The 26,187-nt window shown below is 38.9% G+C and overlaps 1 protein-coding gene across 1 annotated transcript in view; it reads right to left on the bottom strand.

Annotated features, from left to right (window-relative positions):
- NAGA (alpha-N-acetylgalactosaminidase) overlaps nt 1-25,605 on the bottom strand; it is a 535,526-nt gene extending 509,921 nt beyond the window's left edge. Inside the window, exon 1 of the mRNA XM_044075331.1 lies at nt 25,517-25,605. The gene's annotated coding sequence lies outside the window, so the exon portion shown is untranslated. The remainder of the gene's footprint in view (nt 1-25,516) is intronic.
- Between the last annotated feature and the right edge of the window lie 582 nt (nt 25,606-26,187).

The raw sequence follows: 26,187 nt of genomic DNA, 5'->3' as shown, positions 1-26,187 counted from the left end.
ACCTGGATAGTCAAGTATTCCTCTAACATAGTCTCTCTGAAACATGGCTCAAACCACATAATGTGGACAAAGAATTTCTCCCCCTGGTTACAACATTCTACGCCTGGACAGAATGCACATAAAGGCAGAGGCATTGCTCCTATCCATATCTCCCCCAATTAAACCCCCCTCCTTTCACCCAGCTGAACTCATTATTGCCAACTGCAAAATCAATCACAATACTTAAAACCATATTCCCTACCTATATTCCCCTGGAGAGAACCTACCCCTATTAGAACAAATCCTACAGTGGATGTCTGACAATGTACACAATGAAACAATAATACTAGGTGATGTTAACATCAACTGGCTCACCCTCATCTCTAACTCTCCCACCACCAGCATAAACCTATGCAGATACACCCAACTTATCTCTTCACCCACTTTTCCTTCATAAACCCACAAATATCTGCCCTATCTTGGCTTGGATACTTGTCTCCAAGCCTGACCTCTATCACTATCCTGAATCCCTACCAGATTCAGTCAGTGACCACTCCCCTATATGTGTCCAAAGATTCTCCTCCCACCTCTCTAGACCTCATAAATTTAAAGAGAGGCCGAATGCTAACCAACCTCAACCTGGACACATTCAGTAATTCTCTCTCTACTACTGACTGGTCCTTCCTCTCTTCCCTCCCTCTAGATGAAGCTGTCCTTCAATTCAATTCCATCTTCCTAAACATTCTGAACTCCCTCACCCCTCCCAGAATTGTCATTCTCCTTGGCTCTTCAACTCTACTCGGTCTCTTATCCATAAAAGAGATTGTGCCTGGAAACTCTGCATTAAGACCAAATCTCCCACACACTACCAACAATAGAGGGAACTCCAAAATTTAACCAAAAAACACAAACTCTGACAAAAAGAACTACTACCCCTCACCCCAAGATACTGAACCCAGGAACCTTAAAACATTTTGGATTACTGTCAACAAAATTCTCCACCCAGGAAATCCTTCATCTCCCAACCCCTACCCTAATAAAATACCCCTTGAAATTGCTTCAGTTTTCACTTCATACTTCATAGATACCATCAGCAAACTTATGCAAAATGACCACTCAGCCAGCCCCACACCCCTTACCACACCCCGACTGCAAAAATAATCCTTTCTCACTAAAACCCATCCCAACCAGGTACATCAAAAAACTTCTTATCAAACTTAAACCAGGTTCCCCTTCAACTGACAACCTGCAGCCTCTCTTCCTAAAAGCTGCTGCTGACTCCACAGCATATCCTGTCTCCATTCTCATACATCACTCAATTAGTGAAACCATTGTTCCTGCTCTCTGGAAAGTTCCACACTATACCAATCCACAAATGTGGAACTTCTGCTGAGCTCTCTAATTATTGTCCTATTGCCATATTCTCTCTCTTCTCCAAAATTCTTGAGCACTGTGTTTATAAACAAATGTCAGCTTATCTTACTCGTGAAAACTTAATTACCCCTACACAACATGGCTTCCGCCCCCACCATAGCACCACTTCTGCACTTATTTCCTTTACTAACTCCATCTCCCAAGCTAGAGACAATGATAAACTAGTGCCCTGCATCTTTTTAGATGTCTCCAAAGCCTTTGACACTGTCTCTCACCCCATCCTCCTCTCCAAACTCTCTCAACTCAACCTCTCCTCAGCAACTATCTCCTGGTTTAAAAGCTACCTCACAGACAGACTGCAATCTGCAAAATGGTTCTCCGCTCTTTCTCCTTTTCTCACCATCAAAATGGGTGTCCCTCAAGGCTCTATTTTAGGCCCCCTCCTTTTTAACATTTTATTAACCAACTTCACACATCCTGTCCTCAGATGACTCCACCATCATTTCTATTGCTGACAGTCCCACTGACCTACTAACACTGACACAAACATCTTTCAAGCTCACTGAAACATGGCTTACTAATAACCAACTCATACTAAACCCTAAAAAGACAAAAGGTCTTCTCTTCCTCCCAAAAATCCCTTTACCATCTTAAATCCTCATTCACCATCACTTCCCTCAACAACACTACGATCATAGCTGAACCCCACACTAAACTCCTTGGAGTGATAGTAGAAGATTAGCTAAAATTTGACCTTCACGTACTTAACTGCATCAAAAAAATCCACCAAAATCTTGCTTTGCTCTAAAGAAACAAAAGGTTCCTCACACCCAGCTCCAGGATCTCACTAGACAAGCTTACCTTCTCCCCAACCTCTTTTTACAGCTCTCAAATTTTAACCAACTTACAGTCCTCACTATTTTCCAAACTTGAAACTACCTACAACAAAGCTGCTAGATTTGCAGCCAATCTGCCCTCAAGATCACACCACTGTCACGCTCTCTAGACACTCAAGCTGGCTAGAGTTTCCTAACCAACTCTTATTTATCCTACTTCTCATTATCCATACTATTTTGAATAAGCACTCCTCTTGCTCTACCATTTCCTCACTTGTCTCCCTCTATAAGCCCTCTCGATCACTCAGAAGCTCTGACCAATGTCTCTTACAAATTCACAACGTAAAAATTTTGTTGGACAGAATCTCTAAAGCTACTTCACTGCTCTTGCATGGAACAAGCTCCCCATAACCCTTAGAATTATTTCCTACATCCATGAATTCAAGAAAACTCTCAAAAGGTACCTCAATAGCACATGGATTTGCCTCTGTAATCATCCCACATGAACCTACCCCTTTCTCTATCACTATCCTCTCTATTCCTCCCTTCCCTACTACCATAACTCACTTAACAACTGCTCTGTACTGTACAATTACCCTCTGAAGACAACCCAATGTGTTATGTAAATTCATTCAAATGTTTTATTGTACATTTTTTTGCTATGTTTTCTTTTCTGCAATGTTGTAATGCCTCTTACTATATTGTACTATGGAGCTTTATCTACATTTGCTTAACTGTTTTATTGTAAATTTTTCCTCTGTAGTCACATTCAGTTTTGTAAAGTTTCTTGCTTACTTGTACTGTGGAGCTTTTCTCCCCAGGCCTCCACTGAAAAAGGGCTTTTGCTCAAATGGACTATCCTGGTTAACAAATGTCAAATAAATAAATAAATAGAAAATCTTTTTGGAGGAGGAATAAGGCTTAAAAGAAGGCAGAATTTGAATGAGCTATGTAATGTTTGGCTGACAATGACTGTATAAATTATAAATTATGTATAAGGCTTGCAACTGAAAATATGTCAATATGGTTTGTTTTCATTTATTTAAATGTATGACTGCCATGTCATAAGTGATAATTTAATAACAATGTTTCCTGTTAAAAAAAGTTACAAATGAGGCAGCAAACTTAACCATTAGGGAAAGTAATGAAGACAGTCTCCTTTGTCAGACCACATTTTAAAAACACTAACAGTGGAACAGCCTTCTCTAAAATGTGCCCATCTATATGGAATGGACTCCCTCCAGAAGTCAAGCAGCAAAGAACATTGCAGCAATTCAAAACAAAATTAAAGGAGCACCTAGAAAAGAACACAACCTGTTCCTGTTTTTGTAACAATGGTTAAACCTTAACCACCCAATATACTCCCTGCACTAATAATTTATTATGTTAATTTTTTTTTGTCATCTCTAAACTCATTAAGCAACTTATTTTGCTAAAAATATACATTACTTTGTTTGCATTCTTTGTGTTTCTCTGAATGTGAATACTTCCATTTTGTATTGTGTCTAATATTTACTTTGTGTGCTCCACTTGGCCTGGTCATACCTGGAAAAGGTCTGCTAACTAGCCCAGTTACCTGGTTATCAAACTAAAATAAATAGTAAAATAAATAAATAATAAAGCAATCACTATTTTTCTCAAGTGCCATGGGATCTTTTGCATCCACCTGAGCTGCCACCAACTCAAGCAAATGAGACCTTGCTATAACATCTCATCTGAAGGACAGCACCTCCCTACTGCTGTACTGCAGTGTCAGCAATTTGAAAACTAATCTAGTTGCCTGGAGTGGGACTTGAACCTGTCCATGATTCACACATCTGGCATACAAGTCATCAATATTTCCAGTTCTTCCGTGGTGAAACTGCACAGGGCCACCTAGTTGTTATGTGCAGACATTTTGGTAATCTGAAGCATATACAGACTAACAGAGTATGTACACATCTGATCCCCCATAGCTTTACAGTGTTGTGGGTAATATAAGGTACCCAAATGAGCCCTGGTTGATGATGCCCATATGGAACCTGCACACCAAATAGCAGTATACCACCACCCAAGTGCAAACTACAAACACCACTGAATGCGAGTTCTGCCTATAGGAAGGCTGCTGTATGCTTCATGATTCTGTGTAGGCTTAAAGGTCAGTCATATATTCTGGAAATCTCTAGACCTGCTGCAGCAGCCCTTGTCACAGTCAACACATCAACATCACCCAGTGATGACATCGAGCATCATCGAAAACACACATACCCAGAATAAAGATGGGCACAGAATACTAAAGCATAGGTAAAGTGGTATCTAGTCCAACTTTGTGTCTTGATGGTCACATAGTTGCAGTGCAGTGTCAGAAAAATAAACACACGATGCATGCAGTGGGACATAAAGGATATTTTGTGCTGTGCATTGCCAAGTCATTCTGTGTATCACACATCTGAATGTGCACTACCTAGTAGAGATGGTGGTGTGGATATTGGCTGCTATCATGTGCACATATAGGTAGTCAGTGTCAAAACAGTCTACTCATGTGATTGGAGGGGGACGCAACTGAGTGACCATGATCGGGGGGTCACTGAGCTGGCTTGATATGGCAGATATAGACACATCCCCATGTCAGAGATGCGTTGTTGTGGGAGCATGACTTGGACAAAGTCCATTCAGGAGGTGTTTTTTTTCCTATAGGTGAACATTCATAACTGCCCACGATGTGAAGTGCAGTTTTGCACTCCTACCATCACAGGTGTGGACTGTGCACCTTGTGATTGTATCCCAACTTGATCATCCCATGTACTAACCCTCTGAAAGGATATTTCTGGATGGAGTGATGACAGTGTCACTTGTATTCCTTTGCATGGAAATGGATATGGCAGTGGTGTATTCCCACACAGATTTGATGGCATTGGTGAGGACTCCATGGTCTCAGAGTAGTAATGGGAGTGCTAGCGGCATCACACCCATCAACTGTAGGGTTTTTGCAGAATGTCCAGATTTTTGCCTCATATTTTTGGTGTGATCCCCCTAGAATCTGTCCCTTTTTTCATGCAAATAGCTGAGAATTGAAGTAATTAAATAATGACACACATTTGAGTTTAAGACTCCACATCCTTTGGAAAATTCATGCTAATACAAAACCTATTATTCTATCAACTTTCTAAGTTTGTACGAGCAACATTTAAAATCTGTCCCTATTTGTCCCCCCATCATTTTAGGCTTTGTCCAGATTTTTTGCTCTAAGAGGTTGAGAGGTATGAGCGGCATCCTCATCAGTGCTAGACAACATGCCAGTCAGATCCATGTCAGCCTAGGTAGCTACAGACTGGCCTAAATGAAAGCTGTGCACATCTGCTGACTGAGCCCTAGCAGTCCCTGTATATGAAGGCTGCCCACATTTTAGAATGCTGGAATGCCATATTGCAGTTATTTTCACATTAGATGCAGTGCTGGAGCTTTGTCATGGGAAGCCTCTACCAATGGGGAGGACAGCTTATGCTGTACAGCCTGTAGCTCAGCTGTGGGTGATGTCACAACTTCACTATTTACAATGGCTGGAGGACAACCTAGTATGAAGCAGGCAGTGACACTGTGTCACGTGACTGTGACTCGATTTATGTCTCAGCATCATCACCAGGCCTTGTACATCTTTCTTTCAATATTTACACATTCATTACATTTATTTTATTTATTTATTCGTCTTTGTTGACCAGGAATGTCTGACTGGGCAGAGCCAATTTCCATTAGAGGCCCAGGGAGACTATCTCCACCACAGTACATTTATATTAACAAGTGAATTTAAAGCACTTCTTAGAAAAACAACAGTTACATTTCTTATGAAACAAAAAGAATTACAAGACAGGTATATACAGTAAAATATTTACATCAACAATTATAAGTCGATACAGTTGTTCCAGCTGTAAAGTCTTGCAGAAGTAAATGGATTGTTACTGCAGAAGGGAAACATTACTGTAAATTAGTTGTGTTCTTTCTTTTCAGAAATAAATGCTTGAAATGAGTTTAAGATATGTAATAAAATAACTTATAAAATTATGTAGGAAGGGGAATTTTCATATTGTACAGGTTTGTAAAGAGTTTTACAGATATATTGAAGTAAGTTAAAAAATAACGTAGAAGGGGATGGAAGATAACTGGTTTTATCTAGAAGGTTTACAATTTAGGTACATAGGGGATGCATGACAGGGGTACAGTGGTGGATAGTGTCAGTTAAAAAAAAGAGCAAGATAAGAAGTGTTGTTTGGGGGGGGTGAAATGGATGTACTAATCCAAATGCAGGAGAGAAAGTTGTTAGGGGGTGTAATGATTCAATAGAAGAGGGAAAAAAAGTTTGTGATAAGCAAAAAGAAGTTCATGCTTTCACTACGTGTCAAGCTGGTGACGAACATGAGCATGACCAAGATTGGGTACGGTATTGTTTGAGCTGGATTTTATAGCTTGGAAGTTTGTTAATCATTTTTACTTGTGTGGGGATGGTGTTCCAGAGCTTGGAGATGTAACAGGAATATAGCGAGTCCCCCAATTAATTATTTGACATAGTAGTTCTTATTAGAAATTTATCATCAGAACAGAGGTCCCTGTGGGGGTGTAGGGCAATAATATATTTTTTTAATGCAGGACATTGTTCAGGAAAATATATCAGTTTGTACGCCACAACTAGCTGAGGGTATGTTATTGTAGTTGTTAAGCTCTAGCTAGTTTAGCTGCTTTACGGCTTGGCAGTGATGAGTCTGGTGTGCAGTGTTGGTAGCAAATTTAACTACTTTGTTATAACAGCAGGCTAATCTGGATTTTAGTGTAGATCTTAGGTTTGTAAGGATAGGTTAGGCATATAATAGGGCTGAAACCAAATAGTATGAGCCCAGGGTTTTTCTTGCTGGGCCTCTAAGGTACTGTTTTGCCCTGTAAAGGGAGCCAAGTTTCTGGTGGGTCTTTTTAATTGTTTAAAGAATATGCTGATAAAATTTAAGGCTGTCCGCTATAATAATGCCCAGTAATTTAGTTTGTGGTACTACCTCAATTTTAGTATTATTTGCTGATGTAACCAAGGAAGATTGCTTTGAAGAAGATAATGTTTTGGGTGAAGAACATCAGTTTTATTTTATTTGGATTAATGAGTATGTTTGCCTTTTTCAGCCTGGTTTCAATTTAAGATAAAAGAAATTTGAGCAATTTCTTGTAGTCTGGATATCGTAGGGGTGTAAATATTAAAGTCAAAATTATCTGCATATTGTACTATGTTTGTTGGTGTATGGCAGTATGAAGCTTGTTTATAAAAATATTAAAAAGAAGGGGTACTAGTACAGAGCCTTGAGGGACATCTATGGTAATTGGAAGAGAGGTCCTGTTGCCATTTAACTGCTTGTTGCCCTCCACTTTATACCAGGCCACTTTGCATCACACTTTATACATCTTTATAAAACGCTTTATGTATTCATTGCCCAAAATACAATCATTTCATCCCCATCCTTTCTACCATAACAAATGTTTATATTACATATTGTTTCTTCATTGTCTCTTCTTTTGTTAACCAGCAATTCTTTGCATCTTTTTTCATAAACACCAAACAGCTTCTTCTTCTTCTTTCGGCTTTTCACCAATAAATAAAATTTTATCCCATTTTTTCAATTTCTTTTTCAATCCCAAAATTATATTTCCCACACAGCACTATATCCATGATAATGTTTTTAAATAATTTCCAGTCATTAATTCTTTCAATAACAAATAAAAACCTAAACAAATTTGTAATATTTCTTTAGTATCACAGCTATAATACATTCTTTCTTGCATCGTTTTATATTTCACATTACTTTTCACTGGCAGTTTGCCAAATAACAAAACACCAAAGTTCAAATCACTGGCTTAAATGATTCAAATCTTTCCTACCTTTTCCTTACTGCTTTCTGGTACCCCCCCCCCCCCATTTTTCTCTAAGAATCAATATAATAGTTTTCATTATTTTTATACCATTCTTCCCTTTCCATTTCTACTTCATTTGTATCAGATTTTCATGCTTTTTTTTTATTTTACTTTCATATTCCTTCTCTTCCAAACCTTTTACTTCTCTTTTCCTTTTCTTACTCAGACTTATCAGCATAACTTTATATTTTTTAAATGACATTTCCTACTGTTGTCTTTTTTCATACACTCTTTAACAACCATAACAAACTTATTGAAATTTTGGAAAGTGAGAGGATGCCTGAGGAATGGAGAAAAAGTGTTTTGGTACCGATTTTTAAGAATAAGGGTGATGTGCAGAGCTGTAGTAACTACAGAGGGATTAAATTAATCAGTCACAGCATGAAGTCATGGGAAAGAGTAGTGTAAGCTAGGTTAAGAAGGGACGTGATGATTAGTGATTAGCAGCAGGGGCGGCTCGTGGCATCGGACTGCCAGACTGCAGCCCCCTCAGCTAAATAGTAGTAATTGTTTGTTTATTAATAATGTATATATATATATATATATATATATATATATATATATATTTTTTTTTTTGTACTTTAATAAATCAAAATTTCGAGTCCGCAACTCGGAAGTACACGCATGCGCATTGCGCACTTTAACTGCGGTTTTAAACAGCTTTTTTTTTGTTTTCATTGCAGCCCGGAGGAGCAATGAAGGCATCATTGTGATGCCCAGAAGTCTATGCAGTTCCAAACCGCATAGAACTGGAAGGGGCTCGGACTGCGACGTCCACAGGCACGTCATGACGTGCTTGCTGGGCTAAGCCTAAATGCTGCTGATTGGTTGTCGCTCTCTTCCCGGGCTTTATGTGCTGGGAAAAGAGCGAGAATCAAGCAGTTTCAGTTGTAGAATGAGGTGGAACAGTAAAGTTACGCAAATGTGGAGAACTACTTCTAGTTTACCAATGATTCACAATTATTAGCAGTTTGGCAGTACCCCTGTTGACTCCGTATTCATTAAAATTAGGTACCAATGGATGCATTCCTTCAGGCAGGTTTATATTGTCAGATGGATTATAAAATGACTGTTAAATGATACTGCTCTGGTAAGTAATATTTTTTTTAACTATGAAGCCACTGTATAAGGCATTAGCAAAGGCTTTTTACTACATTACTGGCTATCATGTAGAGTACAGCCTGAAAGCATCTATCTGTGGTAAATTGTGGAGTTTTGTACAGGGATGCAATCAAACAGAAAAAGGCAGAATGTTATACTGAATGAATGATATTATTATGACTCCAGTCCAAACATACTTCTGTGGTCAGGGTGCAAAATGTAATAGATTACTCATATGTTTCCTTTATTTTTATCAAAGCTGTTTCTGTCTCGCTCACCTATTGAAGTTCCAAGCTGTCACCTTGAATGTTCTGTGAAGTTTAATTTCTTGCTGTATCTGCTTCAGTTTGTCATTGTGCATTAGTGAGATTAGAAATAATAAGTGAACACTGAGCAAGCTGAAATCAATTTTTGACTTCAGTGCACTGACATGGATTCTTACAAATCGCTGTCTGCTTGTAAGCACTATGAACTTTTGCTACATAAGAATGGAAGCTATCCTGCATTAATTATACCTGCATCACGCAGCACATCATTAACAAGTACAACATGGCTTAACAATATATGTTCTATTGAATTTTGTCAATAGTATTACATAAACTATTGCATTCATTTCTAATGTTTAGTCATAAAGCATGAACAAGCTTAGCAACTTTTTGTTTCACAAATGAATTACTTCAAGTTACATGAAGTTATGCTTTAAAATTCCTGCATTTAAAATTGTAAAAGGAACACAAAGTGCACAAAATTATTCTTTCAGTTCTGTAAATAATGATTCATATGCATTCACCAGACTGAATTCTTTGTCATGAAAACCTTTTATTACATTCTCTTGTGAAGTCCAATATCTTCCCACATGTTTTGCCATCATATTATCCTTCACATCTTCAGTTCTGGCAGAATTTATTCATACAGATTTGTGCTAAGAACTGAATATGTTTGGGGGCTATATTTCCCCCATTACTGACTTTGTCCTGGTGTTTTTTGCTAAGAGATTAAGAGCTATGGTGAGAACTGAATTCACTGAATGTTTGGGGGCTGTGTTCATCAATTATTGGCTTTGTTCAGGTGTTTTGTGCTAAGAGGTTGACAGGTGTGCTATGGTGAGAACTTAATTCACTAAATGGTAGCCATTTAAGTTTCTGTCTTCCTCTTTCAGAAAACAGCTGATTTGGCATAGTGGTATGTTGCTCTGACTGTTTTGCACAGGGACCTTGGCAGTAAAATTTATGGTGGTAACACAGCATTTTATTCTAGCAACTTTCCAAGATTATACAAGCAATGTTTAATGTGTCCCTGGTTTTTGGGCTTTTGACCCCCCCCCCCAAATACATTTTAGCTTTTTCCAGTTTTCTTGTGCTGTGAAGTTGAGATGCAGTTGAGTATTGAGTAGATTTTACAAGGAGCTGAGAGCTGCAGGGGAACAGAAGTTTAGTGTTGCTTAAGTGATGGTTTGCCTTGTTAATAGCACAACAGGTTGTGTACTTGCTTTTGATGCAGAAGGCTGTGGGTTCTAGGATGCTGCCGTACTGAGAATGTTCTCCTTGGTGAAGATACTAACTATGAGTCTGTTATCAGTTTGCCATCCATTTCCTCTTGCAATATTACTAGCTTATCATTTTTTTAATGTAATATAGGCAATTTATTCCTGAGGGGCAACAGACGCTTTATTTTTCAATGAAACCATGAAATATAAAGGTGTTTGCTAGCAGCAACCTCTTCATTGGTTACAGATTTCTTTAAAGTGGAATTATTTAGATGACTTTTACTTCTTCAGAGATTGTGCATATTTACTGATAATTGACTGTAGAATTGTGCATATTTACTGATAATGGACTGTAGAATTGTGCATATTTACTGATAATGGTGGACTGTAGAATTGTGCATATTTACTGATAATGGTGGACTGTGGAAGTCTGAGTAGACTTTTGTGATAAATGTTCTGAATTGGGCAGTTTTGCCATTATGGGTGCATGCGTTTTGTTTCATTGCTTACTGGAAAAATGTTCAAACCAAATTTAAAACGCCCTCTAACAACTGCTGTATTGTACAAGAATATAATTTAGTACAATGAGGAAGGTGCATCAAAGAGCACATGTATGTTTCATATGTAAGGGGCCTATGATTTGAAAACAGCCCAAAATTAATCTTTATCTGCCACTGGCAAAATGTATTTTCTTTGAATGTGGGTTTCAATGCTGCTTTAATGAATGTGAGTTTCAAGGGCAGAAAAGTTTTAATACTAAATTTTCATTGTGAGACTGCATTGCTTTGTTTAGCAAATGACTTAGTGTTTGTGCTGTAAAATACAAAATAAAACTTTCAAATGAAGTCCAACTCATCATAGAAGTAAAGCAGTATGCACATTAGTGTTTATGGTAAATGGAGTGAAATAGCCAAGTAATGGTTCATTGGAATGGCTGCAGAGGCTCCATTCAACCATGATTTTGTCAAGGGGGAAGGGCATTAAACTTAGACAGGTCCTGCTGAACTATACCTCCCAACTGTCCAGATTTTCAAAGAATGAATAGATTTTTGCTTCTTATTTTTGGTTTGTTATTCATAAAATTTGTAGTTTTCTGGCAAATCATTTAGGAATTAAGTCACTAAATGATACACTGAGTTTCAGACTTCATAACCTTCAGAAAAATGCATGCTAAAGTAAGAACTGTTATTCTATCAACTGTCTCAATTTATACAAGAGCAATTTTTAATACTGTTTATATGTTCCCCCAATATATTTGGCCTTGTTCAGATTTATTGCATTAACAGGTTGAGAGGTACACGCAAATAAATTGTTTTATAGAATTAGGCATAGCCAGCCTCTCAACTGTCCCAGATTTTGGCTCAAAATGTTGCTCTTCCCCCTAATAATCCCTCCGCAAAATAGCAATTTTGGAAGAAAACATGGAGGGTTTACAATTAAGAAATAACTGTAATAATCAAAGTTATAGATTACTTGAAATGCATGTAGATTGTTTTATTTTGTCAGCTGCTCAAGTTAGCAGTATTAATATTAAGGTGTCCCGTCTTTGACAGGTGCCCAGCTGTATTGTGTGGCTATTTTATATTTTTGCATCACAGTTTTGGTCCATTTTTCATAAAATTGTGTTTTTTGGCAAATTAGTGACAAATCACTAAAGACTGAAGTTAGAAAATAATGACAGACATTTGAGTTTCAGATTTTATACCCTTCAGAAAATTCATATTAATGCAAGACCTATTCTATTATCTTTCTAAGTTTATTAGAGCAATATTTAAAAATTGTCCTTATTTTTGGGCCTTTGTACCACTTTGGGTTTGTCCAGATTTTTTGCTCTGAGGTTGAGAGGTATGACAAATGTGTCAGGGCCATCACAGTCAGCCAGAGACATTTCAAATTGTGACATACTTGTTGCACCCCACTCCCCCATGTAGTGACTCTGGATGTGTCCAAGCAAGGCAAGGAGTAGTTATGCAGTGTAAATGTGCAGTGTGTCCCCCCATCCAAGGTAGACACAAGTACTAGTGGCTTTTCATCTGTCCTTGATTTTGCAGAACGGTCTGGTTTCTGTCATATTTTTGTACTGTTGATTTATGCTTATTACTCAGAAAGTGCCTGTTGCTCTGTGTTTAAGTAGCAATGCTTTAATGACCATAAGGTAAGCTTGTCTGAGATCGTAAGATGCAAGTAAGCTTTAATAAGCATACTGTTAAAGAATTGCCAACATTGAAAGCCTTTCTGTTGCCATGCAGAGAATACTTGACTAGATAATGTATAAGCCTTGGGTATTAAAGGACAGGATTCCATTATTTTAAAAAGCTCATTACACTTGTTGGAAACTTCCAGTCATCTCTACAGACTTTACCCACAAACTAAACAGAATGCCAATCATGTGTGGTCCATAACCTGTACAGTAATCCTTTAAGCAATGTATCTTGAGCTTGTTTCTTGTTTGATTTTCATTTTTTACTTTGATCATGTTTTCCCCATGAAACAAGTAGATAGTTGTCAGGCAGCAGGTCTTTTTTGGATAAGAAACATTTTTACAAGTGGGGGCATCACAGAGATTTCTACTTTCAGCATGTTACTTGGTACTTTAATAAAGCTAAATATAAATTATAATTAGAACTGCAGTGCAAGGAGAAGTGGTTTGAGTTGAGTGCTTCTGGTTTTTCTTATACTTGATTTTGACTGGCATTCCAGTAATGTATTTAAAAAGTAATTTATTTTTTCATGCCTCACAACCTTTTGTTTCCATCTAGGTATTAAGTAAGCTGTCATGCAACCACTGCATTGAAATATTTTTATTCTTCTACACTTATTTTTGTCTTGATTGGACTCTCATAATGATGGTTTGCCACCCAGGGCAGCGTATTTAATTAAAGTTAGTTTTTGTGGCTTTGAGCATAGCTCCTCCCCTTTCTGGTTGGCCACACCCCTTCCCCTTGACCCCACCCATTCAGCTGTCTCCTGCAGCCCCCCTTTGATTTGATGTCACCAACTGCCACTGATCAGCAGTATGGTTTCATGCCGGAAAAGAGCACTACAGATGTGATGTTTGCTATGAGAGTGTTGATGGAGAAGTACAGAGAAGGTCAGAAGGAGTTGCATTGTGTCTTTGTAGACTTAGAGAAAGCATATGACAGGGTGCATAGAGAGGAGTTGTGGAATTTTATGAGGACGTCGGGAGTGTCAGAGAAGTATGTAAGAGTTGTACAGGATATATACGAGGGTAGTGTGTGACAGCAGTGAGGTCTGCGGTGGGAGTGATGGATGTGTTTAAGGTGGAGGTGTGATTACATCAAGGATCAGCTCTGAACCCTTTCTTATTTGCAATGGTGATGGACAGGTTGACAGGCGAGATCAAACAGGAGTCCCCGTGGACTATGATATTTGCAGAGGACATTGTGATCTCTAGTGAGAGTAAGGAACAGGTGGAAGAGACCCTGGAGAGATGGAGATATGCTCTAGAAAGAAGAGGAATGAAGGTCAGCAGGACTAAGACAGAATATATGTGTGTGAATGAGAGGGAGGATAGAGGAATGGTGAGGATGCAAGGAGTAGAGGTGGCAAAGGTGGATGAGTTTAAATACTTGGGATCAATAGTTCAGAGTAATGGTGAGTGTGGAAGAGAGGTGAAGAAGAGAGTACAGGTAGCATTGAGTGGGAGGAAAAGAGTTCCAGGAGTGATTTGTGACAGACGAGTACCAGTAAGAGTGAAAGGGAAGGTCTACAAGAGGGTAGTGAGACCAGCTATGTTATATGGGTTGGAGACAGTGTCATTGACAAAAAGGTAGGAGTTAGAGCTGGATGTGGCAGAGTTAAAGATGTTAAGATTTGTACTGGGTGTGATGAGGGTGCACAGGATTAGGAATAAGTATATTAGAGGGTAAGCCCAGGTTGGAAGGTTTGAAGACAAAGCCAGAGAGGCAAGATTATGTTGGTTTGGACATGTGCTGAGGAGGGATGCTGAATATATTGGGAAAAAGATGCTAAGGATGAAACTACCAGGTAACAGGAAAAGAGGAAGGCCTAAGACAAGGTTTATGGATGCGGTGAAAGAGGACATGCAGGTGGTTGGTGTGACAGAGCAAGATGCAGAGGACAGGAAGAAATGGAAACAGATGATCCGCTGTGGCGACCCCTAACGGGGACAGCCGGAAGATGATGATGATGATGATGATGATGATGATGATGATGAACAAACTTATTGATGCTAAGGAAAATTGATTTATTAAATTGAATCTTCCATTCATTTATATTATTAGCAATCCCTCTTTGGATTGGATTCAGCCTTGTTCCCCACAAAAAAAGAAAAAAAAAAAAAAAAGATACTCAGAAGTTCACTTTCCATGCATCTTGGAAACACAACACCTAAATTATGCTAGCTTTCCTAAAATATATATGTTTAACCCTTTTCTTATGGACAACTGAAACACCCTCCACCAATCTGTGAACTTCTATATTTCTTTTGGAACTTCTCTTCCTTGTTCTATTACTATTTTTTTCTTCATTGTTCTATTACTATTTTTTCTCTCCCAAACTTAACTCATAAAACATCAAATTCACCTCTGTTAAAATAACTCCCTGGCATCCTTATCAGTTCTCCAAACCCTTTACTTTTTTTTTACTTATGTAACTGTAATTCCACTGCACCCACATTTTATTCTGTTCTGAAAATGATCTCTTTCATCCAGTGTTAGTTCTTGGCTACTAAAACCAAATCATAAGCATGGATTAACATTAATGGTACATTTATCCCTTCCTCAACTTACCATCTACCATCCTCTGTCTCTGATTTACATGTTCGTATAACCTCGTTCATTACAGTCACAAGCAACCACATGCTTTACCCTTCTGCCCCATCTTATCTTTTCTCTACCAATCCATTCACCATCACAGACACAAAATCATTTTCATAATTGTACTTACTATCCTTATTTTTTCTCCTCATATTCTTTTAAAATGTTAATTTCCCCATGATCAATACTACCAAATGCCTTAGCCACGTCATATGCTGATGTCTTTCATTTGCTTCCCTATTACCCATACAATCAACCACTGCTTTAGCCATCATTAGCATTTAACTTACTTTTCCCTTTAACCCCATACACCCCTTTATAAAGTTCACATTTCATGACATCTTTATAAAACACTATGTACTCATTGTCCTAAATACATTCAACCATTTCTACAACCACCCCTTCCTCATAAATATTTTACAATCAGTATTTCCTAACCTAATTTGTCTCCACTTTATTCCTTCCCTTGTTTTTCCGCATAAATGTTATAATCCACCTACTTTTCCTTTTATACTTTCCTCCAACCATTCATTCAATATTTCCAGAAAAAATTTTCTCATTATCCGAAATGTATTTATAAAAACTATACCCTAATCCATCTGGACATGATGTGGATTCTTATCTACCTTTCTTTATAGCATATTTTCTTTCCTCTCAACTCCCTTTTCTACTTCTTCCCACTATATCCTTTTTCATCTTCTTAACATTTCATACATCCCAACTTACATTCTTTTTTTATCATACATATTCTGTACATTCATTTCAGTTATATCCATAATTTCTTCTTGTTTATATTTTAATTGTCAGTTTTCATCCCTTATTAGATTCATTTTTCTCTCACTATATCTCAATTTCATAACCAAAGATGGAGGAACAACTTTTCTCTCTTTAAAATAATGTTTTTGTCTATAAGTCATGTCTTCAAGACTCCCCCCCACTAGTATGATTTACCAATTTTATTTTTGCTTATTATATGCCATTTATCCTTCTTACATTGCAATAGCTTTACTTTTAAACTCGTCAACACACCATTATCTGCTCTATCAGACCTCCAAAAAACAGCTTCACTGTCTACGTTTTTTCTTCAGCTGCTCTCTGTCTTTTTAAAACATTCCATTACTGCATTTTTCCTGTAAATCTGTCAACTATACTTTCATGTAGTCTTTTCAGATTACATTAGATAATCATTTTTAAGTAACCCCTCTTATAAGGTTTCCTCAAACATTTTTTTCTTTCAGTTACATACACTAACTATTCCAACCACCCTCTGCTCCTTTCTTATATCACACTAAAACCATGACCAATCTATCTAATATTTTAATCTCTTCATTTTTTAATACTGCAAATGACCTGAACATGTACCACTTCCTATAGTCCACAGCTGTACTCTTTTCCACATTATTCTAAATTCCACCCTTTCCCTTTTATCTGTGCATCTTATAACAAATTACCTTTGCATCTATTTTTGCACACCAAACACCATCATTCTAACACCACTCCATGTTATTCACATTCTATGATGCTATACTTAATATTAATCTTTTCTTTTTGTTTTTTTTCAATTCATCTTTCAGCCACTTTTCTTCACCTCCTCCTCATCCTTTTCCCAACAGAACTGTTCGCCTTTTTTCTGACTGAAGCTCACATGATTCTTCTTCTTCCTGTTTCTAATGCCTCAAACGTATTTTACATCTCCACGTGCATTCTTTCACATTTATTTCCTGCCCTCATCTGGTGCATCTTTTTTCTATATTTTTACTTTGTAATTCCTCCCTTCCCTAACCCCACCCCATCCTTAACCTGCCTTGCTTATAAACTTGCCCTTCTTCCCAAACTTTCTCTTTTTTCATTAATTATTAGAGAGTCAGACCACAAATGCTCCTCATTTACTACACATGGTTTATAGTTTTCTTTCTGTAATACCCAAACTCTCCACATTGTCCACACTTTCTTTCTGTTTAATCTTGAATTAAAATGTGATTCATCCCCACAGGAAAACAAACATGCTTTTGGCTGTCCCAGTACTTAGCACTCTGCCCTGCCTTTATTAACGTTACATAAACTTTCCATTCCCCAGTCCATATTTTCCTGTCATCCACAGCTTTTTAATACCATGCATACCCTGACATAAGTTTAGAAAAATATTTTAAATTTTTCTAATATCTCATTCATTATAAATTGTAGCAACAATTTTCTTTTTAATTAAACATTTAAATATTGATAACATGCATTGCTTCAAGGAGATATTACCTATCCTTTCACATTCATTAACACTTGTCTGCTGGTGCAAATATCACAAAAGTTATTTCTCAGAAAGGTTCAGCTTATATAAATGCCATGAAATGAAACAAAGCAAATTCTAAGGACACAGCACCTGTTTGTTGTTCAGCTTTTCTTTTCCTCCTCACCACAATCATTTTTCCTTTCCAGCTCGTAATAGCTCCAGACAGTCCCTGTTATATCTGCATATTCTTTTCTTTCCGATAATACTGCTGCATAAGTTTTCCTGTGGTAGCATTTATTTCAGTCTTTCACTCTTTCCGTTTACTACCCTCTGCTCCAGCTTCCTGCAGCCCAGCACAAAGAATGCCCTTAAAACCATTTATTCTACTGGCCTGATGTGCCTCCACTCCAGCCATACCATACTTTACGGTATCCTTCTTCATTTCTGTAGTCTCCTCATCATGAAATACTTTGTCCATAACCACACTTCACTGCATGGATTTGGACTCCCCCAGTTCTCCTTCATCCACCACTCTAAGCCAGAATCAAGCACACTGCCTTAGGCCAGGATATTTACCTAAAATGCATCACTTTAATTCTGAATTATATTTTCCATTCCCTCCATCTCAATCTCGTCTCCCCTCACAGCCTCCATCATAGATTCAGGTATCACCAGTAACAACCCACTGGTACCACCTAGTGACTACATCACAAAAAGGCCTACAAAGGGTATGGGAAGTTCTCTGGTGCCCTAGCCAAATTTCCCGTAGAAGCATAAATACCACCTTGGGCTTCCCCTAAAAAGGGGCTACTGATCTAGTGGGACTAACCTAGTTAACAAAGGCTAAACAAATAAAGATAAATAAATAGGATGGAGTCTTTCTCCCCTGGCATGCTGGGGGTAAAAGACATGCTCATTCAAATACATACATAGTGTACCAAGAAATGTACTAAGCATTCTACAGAAGGAGGCCAGTGATAAACACCCAACGTGTTCTCTATTTACCTCAGATAGGTCCCTGGAGATAATATAGTAAGAGCTAAACATACTTTGGAGTCCACTGGTATATGAGGTCCACACATTTCTCCTGATCCCATCTGTGGGCCATCCACCTCAACCAATCCCAGTATAATAATCCCTCTATCCACAAGCAAATAGCTCCACAACTGCTGGTCAGTTAGCTGACTGGTATGCAATGTGCTTCTTGTAGCATACTTTGATAATGCTATCTGCTGTCCTGTACTAAATGCAAGGTAGCAGCACTTACCGTAATAAATGCTGCTGATCAATTGCTGCTGCTCCAAGCACATCTGCTGTTTGCAACTCCACAATTTCCTGCAAACATTTTACTTTTATACTGTTAAGCAACTTGCTGGAGACCTTCTGCCATCTGCAATATATGACTATGATTCACCGTTTCCTTCATAAGCATACATCTGCAGCTCATTACATATGTATTACCATTATGTTCTCATTGCAGTGCTACCTGACACTATGAATCACAATATGCCTATGCATAGCTGCTTCACATGCAATAGTACATAGTGTACTACACAATATGCCCATGACCCCCTGTATTAATTCACACTATTGTACTGTGGCCCTGCTGTATTGTCTGAATGAAAAAAAAAAATACATCTTTTAAACAACTAATGACTGGGCACCCATTGTGAAATGCAACTGGAATACAGTAAGTACACAATTATTTATTCTATTCAACATATCATTGAGCAATGCAAAGCTAAGTTTACAAAGTTTTGCACAACAAATGTTATAAAGCACTGAGGACTACAGATCTCAGAGCTGAACAATCTAAAACAGCATTTGTGTTTTTCAGTACCATAGGTGCAGACTGCGACATCTGTCATCAAAACCCAGTTTTTTGAGTGGTGCTATTATATCTCCCACTCTAACCCCAATAATTCCACTACAGTCTCAATATACAAATCAACAGTGATGACATATATGTGCAGCTGAAATCTCAGTACATTCTACAAAGCAAAACTCCAATACACTGACCTCAGAATGTGACATAACAGCTTCTCCATCACTCCCTGTACATTTGGCCACATGGTAAATTCCTTTACATTTTTCTCTCCTGACAGTGCCATTCCTTATGTGGGAGTGAGGAGGAAAACTGGATGCCTTCACAAACATATACACACACACACACAACCACATGCACGCGCACACACCAACACACACACATACACAACCACAGGTGCGCGCGCACACACACACACACACACACACACACACACACACACACAAAACCACAGGCACGCACACACACAACCACAGGCGCGCACACAACCACATACACACAATCACAGGCACACACACAAACACATGCACACAAACATACACACGCATGCACACACACAAAACCACAGGCACACACACATATCACAAAACCATAGGCACGCACACACACACACACACACACAGGCGCGCACACAACCACATACACACAATCACAGCCACACACACACAAACACATGCACACACACACACACAAAACCACAGGCACACACACATATATATATATATATATATATACACACACACACACACACACACACACACACACACACACACATATACACACACACACAAAAAAAACACACATGCGGGCACACAGACACACACATACATGCGCACACAAACACACAAAACCACACATGCGGACACACACAACCACATGCTCGCACGCACAAACCACATGTGCACATAACACACATGCGCTACACACACCACATGCGCGCGCACAAATTCACATGCGTGCGCACACACAACCACATGCGCGCGCGCACACACAACCACATGCGTGCGCACACACAAAACCACATGCGTGCGCACACACAAAACCACATGCGTACACACAACCACATGCGTGCGCACACATATGCACACACAACACATGCGCGCGCACACACAATCACATGCACACACACAAGCATGCACACACACATACACACACACAAAACCACATGCGCTCACACACAACCACATGCGCGTGCACAAGCAAGTGCACACACATACATACAACCACAAGCAAGTGTGCACACACACATACACACAAACAAATGCATATGCACACAAGCGCTAGACACACACAACCACATGCACACACAACCACATATGCATGCGTGCTCACACACACACAAAACTACATGGGTACACACACACACACAACCACATACCCACAACCACATGCACACAACCACATGCATGCACACACAACCACACAACCATATGCGCTCACACACACAACCACATGCCCACACACAATCACATGCCCGTGCACACACACAGCCACATGCCAGCACACACACAACCACATGCACACACACAAACACACACAACCACATATGCATGCGTGCTCACACACACACAAAACTACATGGGTATACACACACAACCACATACCCACACACAACCACATGCGTGCACACACAACCACAAATCACATGCCCACGCACACACAAACCACATGCGTGCACACACAACCCGCGCACACACACACACACACGCACACACAACCACATGCTTGTGCACACACACAACCACATGCACACACAAAACCACATGCGCACACACCCACACACGCGCGCACACACACACGCGCACACACACGCGCGCGCACACACACACGCGCGCACACACACGCGCGCACACACACGCGCGCACACACACACACACACGCTGCGTGTGCACGCACACACGTGCACACACACACGCGTGCTGCACACACACACACGCGCACACACACACGCGCGTGCACACACACACACACGTGCGCGTGCACACACACACGTGCGCGTGCACACACGCGCGTGCACACACACGCGCGTGCACACACACGTGCGCGTGCACACACACACACGTGCGCGTGCACACACGCGCGTGCACACACACACACACGCGCGCGCGTGCACACACACGTGCGCGCGTGCACACGCACACACACGTGCACACACGTGCGCGTGCACACACACGTGCGCGTGCACACACACGTGCGCGTGCACACACACACACACAAGTGCGCGTGCACACACACACACACACACACAAGTGCATGTGCATACACACACACACAAGTGCATGTGCATACACACACACACAAGTGCATGTGCATACACACACACACAAGTGCATGTGCACACACACACAAGTGCATGTGCACACACACACAAGTGCATGTGCACACACACACAAGTGCATGTGCACACACACACACACACAAGTGCATGTGCATACACACACACACACACACAAACCGCATACGCATGCACACACACACACACATACTGAAATAACTGTGCCTCCTTTGTATGTATTTAAAAAATAAATGAAGGGAATCATCAGATAAGACAAAGGAAGAAAAAAGAGCAACACAATTCAACATAATATTGGTATTCATACTACTGAACAGTTAAAATGGCTTTATAACAGAAAACAAAGAATGAGAAGCTCAGGGTCTTTTTTCCACTTTGGTCAGGTGTGTTGTATCAAGCAGTATTCGATAGGCCTTAAAACTGGACCTTGTTTTCTTTGATTATGTACTTCCTCATTCTTCTAAGGGATCAAGCAAGTATGCCAGTGCATGCAAAACAGGCAGTTTTAGCACCTGTCCGCAAAAATATGCATCTCAAATAATGCACCTTTATAAAGTTCTACAGTAAAACAGATCATGATTCCCAAAAAAAAAAATCTAGTCATGCATTAAAAAAGTCCAAACCTTTTTACCTAAAACTGCAGAAATACCCTTTTGTTAGCAGACTGCTCATATCACTTATTCAGCTAATAATAATTTTTAGCTTTGTCCTTTTCTCAAAGAAACTACAGTTCTAGAAAATACACAGCAGCATTATGCCAGTGATTCTGGTACTGAGTGTCACACTGAAACATTCTCAGTTACAAACTATCACTTAAATTACTTGTGCATGTCAAAAACATTTTGTTGTAATGATTATTGATTAGTACAGAGGATTTATCTAGCATCCTAATGATAAACCAGGAAATCCAGCTCTGAATTGATATTAGCACAGAATTAAACATATGAAACAAAAACATATCTGGTAAAAAACATATTCAAATGTTAAGTATTAAATTATCTTTGAATTTAGCTAGGCTCCAGTCTCTACAACTTTTCAGATTAATGGTTGCTGAATGACGGACAGTAAGTAATATTACTTAAACAAGGAAACCTCATTCCTAGACAGATATTTGGTTAAGTAATAGTATGGTGGTACAGCAGTTCATTTTTCTGCCTCAGTGCGCTTGTTTCATAGATTTTGTACTTGGCCAGGGTACCCGTGAGTGGATTTGCATGTCCACTGTGTACCCAGAACAGGTTTTCACCAGAGGTCCACTTTTATCCCAAAGACATGCCACTAAGCCACACTAGTGACCTGATAAACTGTGCACCCGTGCTTGTGTGTGTGTGTATGTGTGTGTGCGTGTATGCGTGCGTGTGTGTTGCCTGTGCTGGAATGTCATCACATCCAGGATTAACATTATACTCTCAATCCACTGTCTGCATAAAAAAGCTTCATCGCCCTTGTAACCCTGAACAGTACAAAGTGAGTACTAGAAACTGAAAAAATAAATATGCATACCATGAAATGATGAACATAACACAATTATGTACTGGTAAGGACTTACAAAAGAAAATACATCATCTTTCAGATAAGAAAAAAACATGCAAAAACCATACGGACACTATTTAGAAACATAGAGGGTGGAAAAGTGAAGGGCAATGTGAAGAAATGCATAATTAAAAAAAATTTAAGTAGATGTCTACTGATGATTTGCTTTTCCACTGTTGCAGCTTCAAATTACACCATAAGGAAAAAAGGAAATGCACACTCTAACGCAAGTGCTCCAGAGTGCATATATCACTTATGCCACTGTAGCCAGAAAAAAAACAATTAATGTGGACAGAGAGACAAATGATTTCATAAAATTTTTGTCATAAATGGTTTAGCAGAACAAAAATGAACAATCAGGCCAATCCTGACTTGCAGCAAGAGCAGGCAGATGTAATTAGATGATGTAAGCTATGTCTGTTACTGTAGCCAATAGTCACATCTGCCTGTTACAAGTAAAAAGGTAGTACATTTCAGTACTATCTCACCCCTATGAAATGAAAAAGGATGGGAAATGGGAAATTCACCCCGGGGATCACTTCTGTGGCTCTGCTCGACAGGGGCACAGGAAAATAATTTTTTTGGGGTGGCGAAAGCCAGGGTACATTTTTTGGCTAGGCTTGTATGGGCCCTAGGGCCAATAGCCTAGTACCTACCTACCTAAAATTAAGTAATCAAGTTCCCCTAAACCACATAACCTATCCATAAACCTAAACTTAACTCCAAAGTCCTAACACTAATACTAAAACACTGACCATAAACCTAACCATAAAACTTTAACCTGCACTCTAAAACTCTAGCACTAAAACTAACCACATGACTAAAATTCCAATAGAGTGTGCCTGCCCACTGGAAGTCACAATCACCCACAATCAGTTACAAATTTGGACTTCAGCAGTATCTAAAAATGCACACACATACTATATCAGACATGAAATTATCTGCAGCTTCCTTGAAATTTCTAAAGTTAATATAATTCATTCAGCTTTAGATCACAGTGACTGCAACTGCTCCATTTCATTAAAAGACTACTAACACAAGGGTCCTGCAGGACTAGGTAAATAATATTTTGCTAATGACTGCCAACTGATGTTAGACAACAAGTAACACATCAAAAGTTATGGACTCACCATGGAGGCACAATGTAGCTAAAGGGTCTGACCAGCAACAGTACAAATGGTACTAGTTCTGTAACACAGAGGGGTTATATTACAGCTCACTCCTCAAATCCCACCTGCACTGTTGCATGGACATGCTCTGCCATTCTTATTTAGAATTAAGTTATATTCATTTTGCATTTCATCTTGTCTTGCATGTTGAAAGCTGCATTTTCAGTCTTTTCCTGGGAGGTATCCTACATGTCTGATTTGTATCACAGGTCTAAAGTGGAATCTGCAGTCCTAAATTAAGCAATGATAATTATCTGTACTGCACTGACTAGTCACCGAACCAGATCTGTAAGGTGTGCCTTCCTTTAGCAAGAGACAGCAGAAGATAAAAAAGCTGAGGACAAGTTAGTTTACCTGGGAAAGCCAGACTTGAGATGGGGAGTTTGAACTTCACTAGATTCCCATTTATGAATTTTCAACATAGCTTTCAACCTTTCACTTCCAATATGTGAATCGCTGCTTCTCACAATATGGAACAAATAGTCAAATTGTAGAACACTTACTAATGCCTTCAATGATGAAGCTTATAGCATAGTTACTGTTTCTGCACACTTAAAAGCAGTTCTTCTGATGAATTAGTATGTTTCAGTATTATTTACCATGGGTATTTGCTAAAAATGTTCTTACAGTGAAAGTGTGTCAACCCATAGCAAGATGGAACAGCAGTGAACACAGATTATTTAAGATGCAAATAAGGAACATAAGAGGTACGGTTTTCACTAGTATGAAAGCATCTACAGGATGCCAAACTTCTTTGAATCACAGTAGCAACACATTTAATAAAGTGAAACTGAAGTCTGAATCATATTGTTTTAAAGAACAGTGTTAATATTGTCTCCACCTTCTATATCTTTACAGTAAAAGAAGCAAATCACTAACAAACAATAGAGTTACAACTCCTTAAAAGTTCTTTATTTTATTAATCAGCTCTTCACTAAGTAGTGACAATTAAGTCCGAGTTAAAACTGTACTTACTTTTTAATTGCTGTGGTTGTATAACCTGAGGTTGTACCTGCTGCTTCTCTACTTTTCACTGACTTCCTCACCCGCTATTGTCAGACTTTAATCATATGATTCTTTTAGTCATCTGATTGTATGAGCCACATGACTGAGGCAAGCCAAGCTCTACAGTAAGAAAAAACTGCAACCAGACAGGAAATGAAAGCTGCTATGTATGCTTTGTAACACCACCATCTGCAGGACAAATCCATTGCAGCTTTTTAAAGGTTATATGGTAAGCTAAAACCTCCTTAATAGTTTAATGATCTGAAGTTCTTAAGTCTCTTGCTGCAAAAATAATGAACATTTCTTTCAGGGACAGATGCCAAAAAACAGACTGATTTGAAGTAATGGTGCTGTTCATTTAGAAAGCTGAAGTATAAAATAATTTGTGTGTGTTTCCTTAAATATACTTCTATGATGTAGCATTATTTAGAAAATGTAAACCATTTTTTTTTTCATTTTTATTTTTGTGTTGTTAACTGGGTTTGCCTTAATGCCCATTTTCAGAGAAGATTTGAGGAGTAAACCTCTACAACAAGAGATTTCATCATGCTTTTATAACTTCTTCCAGTTAGTTTTGTTGTTTAAGCTGCTGTCATTTGATATTGTAGACTGCTTGTCTGTATGATTATCACATTATCAAA

This window comes from Protopterus annectens, chromosome 1.part1 (assembly GCF_019279795.1).
Source record: "Protopterus annectens isolate FY-2018-M chromosome 1.part1, PAN1.0, whole genome shotgun sequence".
NCBI classification, from domain to species: Eukaryota; Metazoa; Chordata; order Ceratodontiformes; family Protopteridae; genus Protopterus; species Protopterus annectens.
The sequence above is the reverse complement of the archived record's forward strand: the minus strand, read 5'-3'. Positions and strand labels throughout refer to the sequence as shown.